This window comes from Myotis lucifugus, unplaced genomic scaffold (assembly GCF_000147115.1).
Source record: "Myotis lucifugus unplaced genomic scaffold, Myoluc2.0 scaffold_3369, whole genome shotgun sequence".
Taxonomy (NCBI): Eukaryota; Metazoa; Chordata; class Mammalia; order Chiroptera; family Vespertilionidae; genus Myotis; species Myotis lucifugus.
In genome coordinates, this window is record NW_005874417.1 from 1 (window position 1) to 15,979 (window position 15,979).

The 15,979-nt window shown below is 41.5% G+C and overlaps 1 pseudogene; it reads right to left on the minus strand.

Annotated features, from left to right (window-relative positions):
• Positions 1 to 8,787: 8,787 nt before the first annotated feature.
• Positions 8,788 to 10,899, minus strand: LOC102439416 (annotated as a pseudogene).
• Positions 10,900 to 15,979: the final 5,080 nt, after the last annotated feature.

Consider the following 15,979-nt stretch of genomic DNA (forward strand, 5'->3'; position numbering starts at 1 on the left):
AATGTGGTTGGACTTTAAGGGCATTGTGCTAAGTAAAATAAGTCAGACAGAAAGAAAAATACCATGTGATCTCACTTATGTGTGGAAATCTTTAAAAAAACTAGCTCATAGATATAAAGAACAAGTTGGTGAGGGTGAGGGGCCAGAAGAATGGGTGAAGAGGGTCAAAAGGTACAAACTGCCATTTACAAAATAAATATGACATGGGGGCACAATGTATAGTATGGTGACTATAATTAATACCATATTGTATATTTCAAAGTTGTTAAGAGAGTGAATCTTAAAGTCCTCATCAGAAGAAAACAAAATTGTGTTACTATGTAGAGTGACAGATGTTGCCCAAACTAATTGTAGTGAACATTTTACAACATATACAAATGTCCAGTCATTATGTTGTATACCCGAAACTATGTTAATTATACCTCAATTTAGGAAAAAAAAAAAAAAAGAGAGTTAATGCTCATGATAATGGGCTACCTGGAAAGGAATCTTGGCATTTGAGTAGATTTTTTCCATGTAAATTGGTTGCATTTTTTTGTGTCATGATGTAGATGTGCAAATTTCTATAGTCACATTTCAAGTTCTTTAAGTATTATCAACATCATTGGAACCAGAAATAAGTTACTTAGAGAGTTGTTTTTAATTTTGTGATTAACTTCCTGACCCATAATGTTCAAATTCCTGTGCTAAGCTCTCCTCAGGGATTTAGCTTCAGGTCAGGTTTTTGTGTTCGGTTTTGTTTTGTTTTTTCTTTTCTAATTCAAACTCAAACATTAACTTTTTTTCATTTTAAGAAAAGGCAAGCTTCTTTAAATTTTTTTCTTCAATCATCACTCGAGGATATGTTTACTGATTTTTAGAGAGCGATCAGTTGCTTCTCTTATGTGCCCCAACTAGGGATTGAACCTGCCACCTAGGTATGTGCCCTGAATTGAACTCACAACCTTTTGGTACTGGACTATGCTCCAAATAACTGAGCCACCCAGCCAGGGCCCATTTTTTTTTCCTCCTCTTTTAAATCAGCTCAGTCTCTACCATGGTGGAATTACCTTAAGCAGTAAAGTCAATTTTCCTCTCCGTGTAAGTTCAGCTGTGATGCAGATTTTATCATAGTAATATAGTACTAAAACGGGGTGGGCCTCTGCTGTGCCACTTTGCTGTGGAAAACTCACTTAACCCTTTTCATCCTCAGTTTCCTCAACGATAACATGAGCAGTTTGAAGTATACTCCAGAGACCCAGCTCTCAGGAGTCATTAATTTCCCTCAACCTGAAGTTCATGGGGGACTTTGTTTTCTTCCTCCCTTTCTCTCTCTCTCTCTCTCTCTCTCTCTCTCTCTCTCTCTCTCTCTCTCTCTCTTTCTCTTTCTTTTTTTGAGTTATCTGGTTGAGGGGGGAGAGGGAGAGATTATTCAGCAAGGCCTACAGATGTTAACTCACTCACTCATTCATTCATTTAAAAATAATCATTTGTGGAATGGTCTATGGGAGAAGCATTTCAGCTAAGTGTTGAAGTAGAAAAAGGATTTGAAAGTATGCAGATATGAAAGAAGTGATTTCCAGAAAGGTCAATATGAAGAAAACTCCATGGCTGGAAATGGCCACTTGCACTGAAGTGGACATTACAAGTCTGGAGCAAGTGATGGAAGAGGCAGCTGAGAAGCTGGGTTTATATCATATCAGAGAGATTCCCAAATACGAGCCTGAAGACTCTGAACTTTATTCAGACTTTAGGCCCTGTAAAGGAAGTTGAGGACAATGTCCTTCTCTTGCTACTTTATCTTTACTCTCTGACTAATAGTAGATACCAAATAAATATTGGTTTCTTGAATGGGATAATTAATTTAAGATTTTTGAGAAAGGGAATGAAATGATGACACATGAGGTTTTATGGGATTTTACTTGTCAGCCATGTAATGACTGGAGGCCTGAACTTGGCTGTTGGCACCCACTCTGTTGGGTGTTGGAAGAGGGAGGAATCGAAGGTGTCTGAGGTTAATTCTGGGTAACTCGAGAGTGCTTGATACCAGGCTCTAAGGCAGTGGTTCTCAACCTTCCTAATGCCGAGACTCTTTAATACAGTTCCTCATGTTGTGGTGACCCCCAACCATAAAATTATTTTCATTGCTACTTCATAACTGTAATTTTGCTACTGTTATGAATCGTAATGTAAATATCTGATATGCAGGATGTATTATGCGACCCCTGTGAGAGGGTCGTTTGACCCCCAAAGGGGTTGCGACCCACAGGTTGAGAACCACTGCTCTAAAGCGTATTTTCACGTTGTGTGTTCTCTCATCCTTCTTAGTTACACTTGAGTTCAGGGACCCTGTCAGATTTAACTTTGTATTCAATATCTTGCTTGAACAGGTCCTCGATAAATATTTACTGAAGGAGTTACTCTGTGGTAGCAAACCTGATTTTTGTCTCTAGTTTTTGAGGAGTGGTGGTGATGATGATGTCAGAATTTCTGAGCTACTTTACGTGTAGGCAGAAATTCAAGTACTTTTATGCCAATTCATAATAGTTGTTTTCATCTGACTATTATTCTATTGTTACAAGCCCTGATATGAAACAAGTTGATATTGACTTAGGCATCACAGTTATCAGCTATATTTTATCATTGATATTAATGGATATGAATAGTTATGATATATTCATAATTGATTGTATGTAGGATGAACTTAAAGACACAAAATTTCCAAATACTTATATATAGTAGTTTCCCTTCATTCACAGGGAATATGGTCCAAGACCCCAGTGGGAGCCTGAAACCAAGGAATTACTGAGCCCTCTAATATACTATGTTTTTGCCTATACATACATACTTATGATAAAGTTTATTATCCTATATAATAAAAGCCTAAAATGCTAAGTGTCCGACCCTTCGTTCGACCATTTGACTAGTCGCTATGACGTGCACTGACCACCTGGGTGCAGATGCTCCAACTGGCAGGTTAGCTTGCTGCTGGGGTCCAGCTGATCAGGACTGGGCAAGACATGCCAGACACACCCTGGAGCCGACCTCCCATGGTCCCTCCCCAGCCTCTAAAATGTTTCTTCTAATTAATTTTCTTTCAATGTGCATGAATCCGTGCACCGGGCCTCTAGTTTATCATAATAAGGCACACTAAGAAATTAACAATAATAATTAATAATAAAATAGAACAATTATAACAGTATCCTGTAATAAAGTTTTGTGAACGTGGTCACTTGTTTTAGGGGATCCCTTGCTGAAGTCTTTGTATAGTCTCAATGCTTTCTGGTGCAACACATTGCTATCAATCAGAACACATTTTTCATTCATATCTTCTACCCACAAATTTAATGCCTTCTTTGTTTTTAAATTTAAATTTTGTTATTATAATGTGAATTATACTGATTGATTTTCTTTTTTTTAATTTATTTTTATTATTGAAAGTATTACAGATATCCCCTTTTGTCCCGTGACCACCCTCGGCCTTGCCCTCCCCAGGCCTTCACCGAACTATTGTCTGTGTCCATGGGCTATGCATAGATGCATATAAGTTCTTTGGTTAATCTCTTCCTGCCCCTCTCCTTCTGAGATTCATCAGTTTGTGGCATGTTTCTGTGTCTCTGGACCTATTAATGCCTTTTCCATCTTAACTAAGCATTTATTATGTACTGTGTTGTAACTTTGGCAGTTTGAGGTACGATAGCAAAACTAGCATGAATTTCTTTTTCCTTCTTCACAATTTCAAGATAAGAGATTCATTCTTACTGTAGATCTTAGCAACCTCAGCATACAATTTTTTTTCCTTTCCTTAAGTAAAAAACTTGCACTTTTTCACTTAAAGGAAGCACTTTACAGCTTCTCTTGGGCATATCCAAACTGCCAGCATCATTACTCCTGTGCTTGGGCCATTGTTTTGAACAACACTGCCATTCTGTGATGGTTGGTCTAATAACCAACATGGATACTAAGTGACTAAGGAGCAGGGAGCGTATCCAGCGTGGATATACTGGACAAAGGGATGCTTTGTGGTCTTGGGGCAAAGGAGCAAGAAGCACAAGATTTCATCATGGTCTTCTCAAAGGCATGCAATTTAACACTTATGATTGTTTGTTCCTGGCATTTTTCATTTAATATTTTCAGACCACAGTTGACCACAGGTAATGGAAACTGTGGAAAGCGGAACTGCAGATAAGGAGGGACCCCCTCTATGTCACTTTCAACTCAACTTGTCTGTATCATGTGCAAGGGAGTTAATGTACGAGACCTTGTACTCGATACTGTCTGATGACAAAGATGACTAACACACTCTGTAGAAGCTCATAGGACATGTAGAATAAGCTAAGGCAGGTTTAGCCAAGAGACTAGCCAAGCGTCAGGAAAGGAATCCAGCGACTCCTGTAGAGAAGAAAGGTTATGAACACAGGCTTCTCAGGCTCTGGCAGTTGCAGCCTTGAAGAGTGGAACTTCTGCAGATAGATCTAGGGGAAGGATGCTTCTAACCAGAAAACATTGAGTGTGGTGAGGTGGAAGACACACAGCCGGAGCGGTGGATAAGAGGTGTCCTGTGGTGGGCTCAGTCCTTGGTCACGTGGACAAACTTCTCGCATTAAGCAGTAGGTTTTAAAGCAAGGTCTGCGGTCCTGTCTGCGATTTGGGTAGATTAATTAGTTGGAAGTGAAAGACAAATTGTGGTGCAAAGGCATATTGCTTGTCAAATTGGGCCATCCTAGTAATCCAGGAGAAAAGTAGTGACACTTGAAGGAAGGATTGTAGGGAGGCAGAAGCTGTCAGGGTGTTGGTGGGTTACATGGAATCTGCCAACTTGTTATTTTTTGTTTTGTTTTGTTTTTAAAGATATTTTATTCTTTTCAGAGAGGAAGAGAGAGAGAGAGAGAGAGAGAGAGAGAGAGAGAGAGAGAGATAGAAACATCTATGATGAGAGAGAATCATTGATCGGCTGCCTCCTGCACACCCCCATACTGGGGATCGAGCTCGCAACCTGGGCATGTGCCCTGGACCAGCATCGAACCCGGGACCCTTCAGTCCGCAGGCTGACGCTCTATCCACTGAGCCAAAGCAGCTAGGGCCCAACTCATTTTTATTGGAGACTTGGATGGGGTGGGAGATTTTAAAAGATGGTTCTAAATTTTAAATTGTGCATCTCAGGATACGAAAGAGTAAAAATCAGAACAAAAGGAGATTTTTAAAAGGAAGATGATGAATTTGGTATAACCATCTAGTTTTAATTTTGAATTGCATGTGGATCATTTTTGGGTGGGAGGTGTCTGGCAAACAGTTGAGATTAGCCTGTTGTATTATTTTTATTCCACAAATATTTTCACCCCCATAATCATGTTATGTGCATGGCAGTTCAGGAGCAAGGGCAAGGTGGAAATGTATAGTTTTAATGTGCTAATGCACAAATGAGTTTTGTATAAAATCATATTTCCAGACGTAACAGCTGACCCACATGTAGGCAACTCCTATTTTTTCCCAGTGCTATTTTAAGGTAGTGCACATGGGAAAAAAGCTGTAAGATGTTTAACCCTAGATACAATTTATTTCTTATTACTGTTCTCATGAAAAATACAACATTGTGATTTAGCCAGGTGCTTTGCACTTAGGATACTTGTTCTTTTGTTCTTTTAATGTCACAAGGTCAAATAATAGGACAAGCTTAGTTCTTGACAACTGAGCTTAATTTTATTTCTGGTCCCATTCTTTCCCCAGAAAGATGTGTTTTGTGTTTTTGCCCTTCCAGTACTATAAGGTAAATCTTAGCTTTTCAAGTCATTCTCCCTGCTTTATCTCAAACTTCCTCCTCCAGTCCTTTTAGAAACTATTATTACCTGCAGGCATGCAGAATGTTACAGGTACAGTCTTTATGGCTATTGCTGCCCAAAGGACTTGAGTTGAGCTCAGAACTCAACAAAGATTTTGCAGAATGCTTACATTATACAGGGCCCACTCCATTACATTATTTAACGTGTGTAAAAGAGTTACATATGTTTATACTTCAGTGAAATACTTTCTTGGGCTTTTACTTCTGTAAACATTATTTTACTTACTTTAGATCCTCTCAACAGCGGTGGTAGGGTAGATACTGTCCTCTCTCCACCCCCGCCCCTGTTTTGCTCAGAGAAAGTTGTGCTAGGGATCAAGAGGAACTCAGTTTGGAATCAGGGTTTCCCTGAAAAACAAAATAATTATCTTTTTCATGATAAAGTAAATTTGGCCAGTGGTAAAAATAGGAATGGGCTTATCTGGCCCTTGAAAACACTAAATCTATATATACTTTCTTTGAAATTTACTTGAGGCTGTTGTATGACCCTCTGAAATGTGTAAATGGGCTGAATATAATGCCCCCATAGTCTGGTTAGTTGGTTTCTCAGCCTTAAAAACATGTTCCTGCAGCAGTTTGTGCCACTTACGTGTGTGTGTGTGTGTGTGTGTGTGTGTGTGTGTGTCCGTGTGTGTGTGTGTGTGTGTGTGTGTAGATACCTTTACCTTTAGAACTGCTGATGAGCATCGTCACAGTGGAAAGCACCTGCACTTGGGTCTGCTGACAGTCCTGCTTTCTGAATTTTCCTTGTGTGACCTTCACTGAAGCAAGGACAGGAGACCTGCCACTCTGCTTAGAATACTGAATTTCACCAGTGGCCTTTTATGGATTTAAAAAAGAGATGGTCCTCTGATTTTCTTCATTCTTTCCTTCTTTGTTTCCTCTCTCCTTTCCTCCCTCCCTCCCTCCCTCCCCTCCTTCCTTCTTTCCCGCCTTTCTTCCTTCATCTCTCCTTCCCCTCCCTCCCTGTCTTCCTCCATTACGTCTATCATTACTGCCTCCCTCCCTCCCTTGAGGCTTCCCTCTCTCAGATCTTTGCTCTCGTCGTGAAAACCTGGTTTCTGAAAGAAATTGCCAGCCTTAAGAAATAGACCCGATTTCAACAGAGGACCAGAAACTTCCTTTGAGATTTTGAAGCGTTTTCTTGGGCAGAAAATCAGTGTTTTCAAAGAAGACCAAAACTTCAAAAAGCATTCTGTCTATAATGTCTCCCAGGAGACATGGCTTGTTTGGTATGATGGTGTACAACTCTATCTTCAGACTCACAGCTTTATTAACTTCTTACTATTGGGTCAGTAATTTCTTTTGAGGACCCATTAGCCACAAATACTCCCTGTCTGTGTGTCATGTTTCTTCTGTGGAACAGGACGATTCGGACCAGGCCTCTCCCCTCAATGCGTATGTGCCTGAGAGAGTGAGCCAGCCCATCTTCAAGGTCATCTGCTACCTCTGAGGTGGTTTGTGCTTCTCCTTGATGTCTGTGTCCTTCCACTCACAGCTGTCTGCCGTTTACTAACTACGCGGTGTGCCTGCATCTACAATCTCTGCTCTCTAGTCCTAGAAAGCCACGTCTCTTGGGTTCTCCGCATGTATTCATTCAGCAGACATGTACTAAACGTGTGCACCTTACAGGGCTGCGCCCTGGAGATCCCCACAGGAAAGTATCTCTCTGTGTATTAACTAGCGAGGGGGAACGTATATAATAAACAGCTGCAAGTGTGTGAAGTCCTTTGTAGAGTCAAGTGGCAGGATGGACAAGGGCTATGAGGACACAAAGGGAGCCCGGGGGTCCCACCCCCACCAGGCTGCTGTCCACCTTCCTGTTCTCCCCTTTATCTTTCCAGATACCCTTCTTTCTTTTTGTGCATGCACCCTGCCCCAACCGGGTGATGAGGAAGATACAGATAAATATAAATGCTTAATGGGGTTTGGATCCAGCTCCACTCCCCCTGGATGTCACCTCTGCAGTCTCCCAAGCGTGTGTGAGAAAGCGGATTAAGTGGATAATAGTTGGACTCTGGCCTCTCCGTGATCTGTGGTGTGTGGGGGGGGGGGGGGGGAGAGGGGGGGGAGGGGGAAGACCGCGAAAAAGAAATATGGCTGGTTTGTATGATACTTGGACTGTAATGGAGAGAGAGATGCTTTATTGCTCCGAAAGCCCTACCTTCCAAGGGCATTTGAAAGCAGCCCTTGTGTCTACTCTGGCGTAGTTGAAGTCGCTGAACCCTGCAGGTTTAATCCTTATTACTGATAAGAACAAAAAGAATGTGACTTATCTCTCCCATCTCTGCAGAGATGGAAGGAAACACCATTTCTTGGGACACGATTACGCGTTATTTGACAGCCTTTGAGTTTGTCCATTAATTTAGGTGTTTGAGTGAGTAAACGCCGTTGTGTGTGGGGGGTATCATTTACTTTATGAATGTGGTAGTTCCTTTTTGAAGTGATCCCACTCGTACCCCTTCCTCCACCATTCAAACAGAGTTTAAATATTTGCCAGTACAGATGTTTGATTTTTATCTTAGCTCTTTCTTTGTTTAACTTTATTCTCGGGGGTGGTTAAGTGGAAGATAAGGGGGTTCTTGTTTAATTCTTCTCAACTGGTGTTGCTCAAATATTTAGAGAGCAGACACTTCCCAGAAAGAATGAGCAGGAACCTGGCTGAATGGAGGTGAAGTGCTATGCCCCCCCGCCGCGTTGTAGTCAGCCAGACACTGTGGGGCTGTTCCCAGGACGAGAGGGACTGGCTGGGAGGCCTGGGCCTCTCTCAGTGTCCAGGTCATCTTTTACAGGCTCCGGCAGCTACTGGTCAGGGGGCTTTGCCTCCTTTGGTTCCCAGGAAAATGTGAGCTGTTGTGGGATTTTTTGGTTGTTGTTTTTTGTTTGTTTTTGTTTTTGTAGGGGTTTTTTTTGGGGGGGGGGGCGCTTGCAGAATTTTATGATTTTATTAACATAAATATAAAGTTTACCCAATCTGTCCATTCATTTTCTTCACTGAGCAGCCTGGCATTGGGATTGGTGACCGATGGCCAGCTGGACTGCTCTTTCCACAATGGCTCCGGTCTGAGGAGACGTGTGAGCATCTCAGCACAGTGAGGGCTGTGGCACATCAGCAGCACGTCAAGCTCCTTGACGCTGTGGACCAGAGACTTCCATCAGCCACTGGGCAGCATGTGTTTGGTTTTCCTGTTGCTCCCATAACCAGTGCTGGGCATCAGGATCTGGCCCTGGAACCCTCTGTGCACCTTGTTGCCAGTGCCTCTGGGTTTCCACCAGTTCCACTTAATTTTGACAGATCGGTCTGGCTGGTGCCGGATGAACTTGTTGGTCCTCTTTTTGACGATCTTGGGTTTCACACGGGGTCTGAAGGCAGCCGTAGGTAGCACCGAGGAAGAGACAATGTGTGCTGCTCTTCAAACGGAACCCGCTAGCTCAACAGCTCTGGAAGCAAGGGCCTGCCCTGTGCATTGAACTCTATGTTCCACACCGGATTTTGAGCCGACATCAGGGTTTGCTTCAGAAGAAATGGTGGGTTTTGTGTGTTTTTTAACCTTTTGCACCCATCTCGGCATTTTAGCAGTGATTACAAATAAGTACAAAACATCCACTACCCGCTAACTGTCATCATAGTGGCCTTGTTGATGGACTCCATTATCAATTTAAGCCTTGCTCTTCGGAGATATCCACAGGGATTTGCTTTTTTAAATCTTACCATAAAAATGTGTCCATGAATAAGACTGCATTTCACCACCGCCCTTGGAACTGTGGGTGTGGCTTTCATGTGCTCTGTGATAAATTGGGCAGCCTTCCCTGGAAATGTTGAGGGAAATCCATTGCAAATTTAAACAAAGACCAAGAGATTCAGGAAGTAAACCCCAACTGGTGTTATGTGTCTCTCTCCTTTATGTCTTTTTTTTTTCCTTCTTCTAAACTGGGACTCCACTGAAAAGTTGATTTACACTGTGAATCGAGGCTGAATGAAATCCAATTGGAACTCACTCCAACAGTTTTGATGTAAGATTCAAAGCTTCTGCAAATTTATTTTATCTTCTACATTTGCTGATCTCCCGCTTGTAAATCCTGTTGAAGGAGAATAAAAATGACTGCAGCCTGATGGGAATTAAATGTCTGAAGTTCAAAGCAGTTTGCACATCAGAGCAAACGTCAATCAAATGAACATCTTGCAAGCCAGGCAGGGAGTGAATTTCTCCATGGGGAAGAGATCAAAGTGGGAGTCACAGTTCTGTTTTCTCCCTCGGGATGCAGTTTCGATCAGTTGTTCATGAAAGTAAATCCAGAAGGAAGTAGGTTTTTTTGTATGTGTGTGTTTTTTTTAACTTAAGGGGGTAGGAAAGATGGAGTTATTTCTCTTGAAACTGAATTTCAGGCACTGGTTTTTATGTTATAAAAATCAGTATAGAAAGCAATCATAATGCAATATCTCCCTTTTTTTTAGTGTGAGGATCTACAGAAGATTTAGAAAAGATTATTCTCTTAGTGTTATTGCTTTTTAAAAGCACAGATATAAAGATAATTTGAATTGCCTGCTCATTTAATGTGAAAATTTATTAGTATACCAGTTCCTGACCTTCCCATAAACCTAGAATTATATAAACGTGACTGGCAGCTAATATACTTCTCAATGAAAAGTCTTTTAGGTAACCACTAAGACTAAATGACGTGTTTTGATAAAGTATCATAGGCATGAACTTTATATTTCTCATAGCCTCCAAATCAGAGTGAATGGCATGTTTCTTTTTATCAATGGCACACATTCATAAAATGTGTTCCTGTCTTAGGCAAGGCAGCCATTCCTCAGAGGCCCGGAGGTAGCTAATGTAAGGAGATGGCTAAGCAAGGTTTGCTCCTGTGTTTGGCGTCCAGAAGAGAAGCAGGCCCTAGTGAGTGTAGGTGAAGAGATAGTCACAGGGTTTTGGCTCCTGTAATTGTTTTCTCCTAGCTTGCTCACCAGCTTAGGACAAACTGCTCTCCTGCACCTCGTAAGCCCTCTATTTACATCTGCTTCCTTACCTGACAGGCATCAGTGGTGTGGGCAGGGATAGCAGCAGAACGACGGTCATTTCTAGGCACTTCATGTAAACTCAGCTGAGGAGTGCATGCCGCATGGCTGAGATTCAGCACGTGTGAGGGAACAGCAGGAAGCAGGAGGAAGGAGAGTGGTTGGCATGCCTCTGAGTTCCTGGAATATCAGAATGTGGGGGTCTGATAGGAGTCAATTGACTTAAAAATACCAGCAGTGCCCTGGCCAGTGTTGCTCAGTGAGTTGGGCATCGTCCCATGCACTGGTTGCCACTTTGATTCCTGATAAGGGCCGTGGAGTAGCTAGCCGATGGATGTTTCACTGTCACATTGATGTTTCTCTGTCTCTCTCTTTCCCTTCCTCTCTCTCTTAAAAAAAAAAAATTAATAAAAAATCTTCTTAAGCCCTAGCCAGTTTGGCTCAGTGCATAGAGCATCGGCCTGCAGACTGAAAGGTCCCGGGTTTGATTCCAGTCAAGGGCACATGCCCGGGTTGTGGCTTGATCCGTAGTCAGGGGCGTGCAGGAGGCAGCCCAATCAATGATTCTCTCTCATCATTGATGTTCCTATCTCTCTCTCCCTCTCCCCTCCTCTCTGAAATCAATAAAAATATTTTTTTAAATCTTTTTAAAAACACAGCATTCATTACATGCAGATTACTCAGGAAGCAAGAATTAAATTATCTTCTGAAATGAAGTAACAATCTGTTTTCACTCCTTACCAGTAAACTTTCAGATCTCAGATGTCCTTGAGCTAGCAGCAGATAGATAGGTCAGATTGACCTGGCGGAGGTCCTCCTGCAGGGTGGTTATTTATTCATTCTGAAGCATCTGGAAAATTAGATGGACTCTTTCACAAAAAGGACTTCTTTGTGTATTTTACGTTTCATTTTTGGATCAAGTTGGATCTCTGGAAGGCTGCGTGTTTGCACCATGTCCACTGGAGTTTCCCTGAGCTGTGTAGCATGCCTTGCCCACATGGCCATTGTCCATCACATTTTCCAGCACCCTGTATTCATTGTCCCTTGGGAGAATTTTTCAGAATTTAGTGCAATTTTCTCTTTCTTGGTCTTCTATTTTATGTAACCTTTGTTGCACATAGGCATTTATTTGTTCAGGATCCTCAGATTACCAAAATGCCAGGGTCTTTTTCTCAGAGGAGAAAGTTGGAACCAGGAAAAGGAGAAACTAGTATGAACTGGCGCCAGGTCTGCTGTCTCCGCTCCATGCAGACGTGCAGACATGCTCACTCTTCTATCCCAGGCCTCTCAGAGTTCAGTGGTGAATGGGAAGGGAGCGTGAGGCTTTTCTAGAATGGCATGATAAAAAGTAACTCAAAATGGCCAATTCCATAGCTGTGCCAGTGGTGAGCATGTTTCAATCTATTTGTAATTAACAGAGAACACTTGTCTTTACTATATTCTTCCTCTTCCTCCCCATCCACATCTTTGTTCACAGAGTTCATTTTCTGTAGCTATCCATTGTGAAAGCCTTATGTTTAGCTGCTGTCATTTTCTATTAAGTAAAAAGCAAAAATCTCCCCTAAGCCCTACAATCTTTTATCATAATCCTTTTCTTTGAGAGAACGGAATTTTTCTTCAGCTGTTTTAGATCATGTTGGTGATGATTTATTTGTTGATATATTGAGATACAATGTAATGTATTCATTATGAATGAAAACTCGTATGTTCACATTTTTTAAGACATTTTATTGATTTTTTTGAGAGAGAGAGAGAGAGGGAAGGAGGGAGAAAAACATCAATGTGAGAGTAAAACATCCATTGGCTGCCTCCTGCACACCCCCTACCAGGGATCAGGGATTGAGCCCCAAACCCGGACATGTGCCAGAACCCCAAATGGAACCAGCAACCTTTCCATGCACCAGACAACGTCCAACCAACTGAGCCACACCAGCTGGCCAGGGCATATGTTCACATCTTGGTTCTGCTAATCCCCAGCTGTGAATCTGGGCTTCTTAATTTAAATTTTTTTTACTTCAGTTTCCTAGTCTTCAAATGGCTGTAATAATAGTATTTCCCTCAGAGTTTGAGAAGATTAGACGAGTTAATCCATGCACCACACTTGAAAGATACTTGACATATGATAAGCATTTGGTAGCATTACTAAGACATTCAATACTTGTTATTATTATTATTTATTAAAAGTGTACTATGTACTAGTCTCTTAAGAACCTTTTTCTGATTTAATTCTTAACACCTTATGAAATAGGTACTATTATTAGTACCGTTTTATAGATGAGGAAAACAGAGGCTTAGAAAATGTAAATTGTGTACAAGATTATACTAGAGGCCCGATGCACGAAATTCGTGCAAGAATAGGCCTTCCTTCCCCTGGCTGCCAGCACCAGCTTCCTTCTGGCACCCGGGACCTGAACTTCCCTCCGGCCATCGGCAGGCACCCTGGACCCGTGTTTCCCTCGCAGCCCCAGCTTAGTTCAGAAGGTCATCTGGAAGGACATCTGGTCTAATTAGCATAATACGCTTTTATTATAGATCTTCTTTTTAAACTTTTATTGATTAGTATGTTGTTGGTATAAACGGAATCTTAATCCAATCGATCTGAGTCTAATGGGCATCAACTATGATGACACTATGTTAGGCCTGATTTCAAGGCAATGTGACAGATAGGAAGAGAGACACAAGCCTAGAATTAAGACGCAGAATGACGCTGGTCAGTTTGGAGGAGGCAGGCGTCATCACAGGCTGGAACCGGCAGGAGAATTTTCAGGGAGGAGGATGTGAAGAGGTGAGCTTTGTGTGGGTGCATCGGACACTGGAGAGCATCACAGTTGGGGTCCAGCAGTTGAGGGACTGGTCTGGTCAGAACTATAGGTTGAGAGGTAATGGGGGAAAAAGGTTGGGTAGATTATTGATAACAGGTACTGCATTGTGAAGCCTTTTTATGACTGACAAATATTTGCTGAGCACCTACTTTTGTTAATGAGTCTCTTCCATCTTCTTTGTTATAAAAATGTTTTCTTTGTAGCTCTTAGAGATGATCTTTTCAGTACAGAAAACAACCTATAAAACTAGTTCCCTGGTCTCTCCACTCCAGGAGCAAGCTTTCCTTGCACAAAGGCCCAGGGCATCTCTCTGTGCTCCATACGGGACTTCAACCTTCTCAGGGGGAGGGGCTGACAGCACAGGTCCTGGCTGGGGAGACTTCATCTGGGGAGGCAGGGGCTCTCTGCAAGTGTACACCTCACCAGGTAGAAAATTTCAGTGACTCTTGAGTTACCCCTCTTAGCAAGTTCTTCTTTATGTGTCATTTCAATTAAGCAGTGTGGTAGTTGGCTCATCCTTGGACAGTGATGGGATTCAAGTTCCTTTTAGGTCCCTGACTTTCTGTGTGATCCTTAATGTCACTTTTCCCATTTGTGAAATGGGTAGGTCTAAAGGGGATTTGTAATTCATACAGCAGAGTCCAGATGTGAGTTTCAGGCAGACCGTATTGCCCCCAAAGCCTAAATGTTATCTGATCTTATTAAAAGTATGTGAGGGGCATCTAGGGCATGGAGAGCAGGTGAGTCATTTGTGTAACGCTGCTCTCGCTTTACCAAAGGTCAAGTGTAAAACAAAAGCGGGAAAGTGAGATTATATTGCTTTGCCGGCAGGAAAACAGCCAGCTGCTGATGTACTGATCTCTTCTTTTCTCTTCATCTGTGGCTTTCGAGGCAGCGGTCTTCCGGTCTAGACGAATTGGAGCAGGTCCAAGGAAGAGTGACCACGTTGGTGAAGCAACTGTGTCCTTGGAGGCACAGTTGACGATGTTGATGTAATTCTGTCCTGGGTTAGAGGCTGGACGGAAGCCTACCTCCTTCTTTGAGACGATATGTTTCCAAACAAAACGTTTAGCTTTTGGAACCCAGCACACCCTGTGAAAACCTAGCCCCTTGCTTATACAATCTGTTCAGTTTTGCAGCTCTTAAGTATTATGGGATGTGATCAACGATAATCAAAGTTCATGGGAATACTCAAGTGGATCTAGAGTTTTAGGATTGTTTCTCCTAGGTGATACAGGGGAGATAGCTTCTCTACCCACGGTAATGGAATTCCATTAATGGCATTTCTCATCTGAGGACACATTTTCACACATTTTAAAAAACATAATTTCAGACGGAATTTATCAGGGTTGGGGGGTCCAAGAAACATCATAAGTCCTCCCAGTATCTGAAATCTTAAATAGGTTATTTGAAGTTCACTTTTTTTTTTGTCTTTTGTTACTTCTGGGTTAAAATTCTCTTTTAAAAATAATCTTAGTGACAGAGTTGGTACATTTTCCTGTTATTTTCTTGCAGATTGTTGGTAGCGCTGACAAGTAAGTCATTGATTGTATTAGTATTCATTGATCCGCTGCTGGCCAGAGCACTAACACCGTTTTAGCTTTAGTACTCGCATCGTACTACCACTGGAAATCAGAAAAGACCTTGGTCTTATTTACATTACAGTCTAGAAGGTGGAAGCTATATGTCATGTACAATGAAATGAACTTTGGTACATTATTTATCATCTTTTTTACAGCTTTGGAAAATAAGTTTTATTACTTTATTTTTCAGATAAGAAAACAGGGTCAGAAAAATTAAACAATTTTGTCCAAGTAACATACATTTAGTAGTGACATAGCAGAGACTCAAATATAGATCTTTCCTACTCCATAGCCATTCTTTCTCCTGCACTACTCTCTATTTTGGTTCTTGGTCATGATTTTTCAGATAGGATTATTTAAATAATTGTTTCATATGTAACATCAGAGCTCACGTCTGTATTTTTGTAATTCTAGTCTGAATCTGTTTCTGCATGATTTTATCAATAGTGCCTGACTCAGGTTCATGGAAGAAAAGTTTGATTCGAAGGATGGTTATTTCTTCATGTCCTTAGAATAGAACTTGATTTCTAAAACTTTATAGATGCAAATGTTGTTTTTCCCCCCAAAACTCTTCTGCAGTATTTTTTTTTTGATATTTAAAATTTAAACCACAATTTTACTGTTTAGGAGCTGACCTAATTTATATACAGTATGAACTCTTATTTTTGTTGGTTTGTTTTTCTGGATTGAATAACCACCAAATAAATATTGCCAACTCTCTTATTCTTTCAGATTC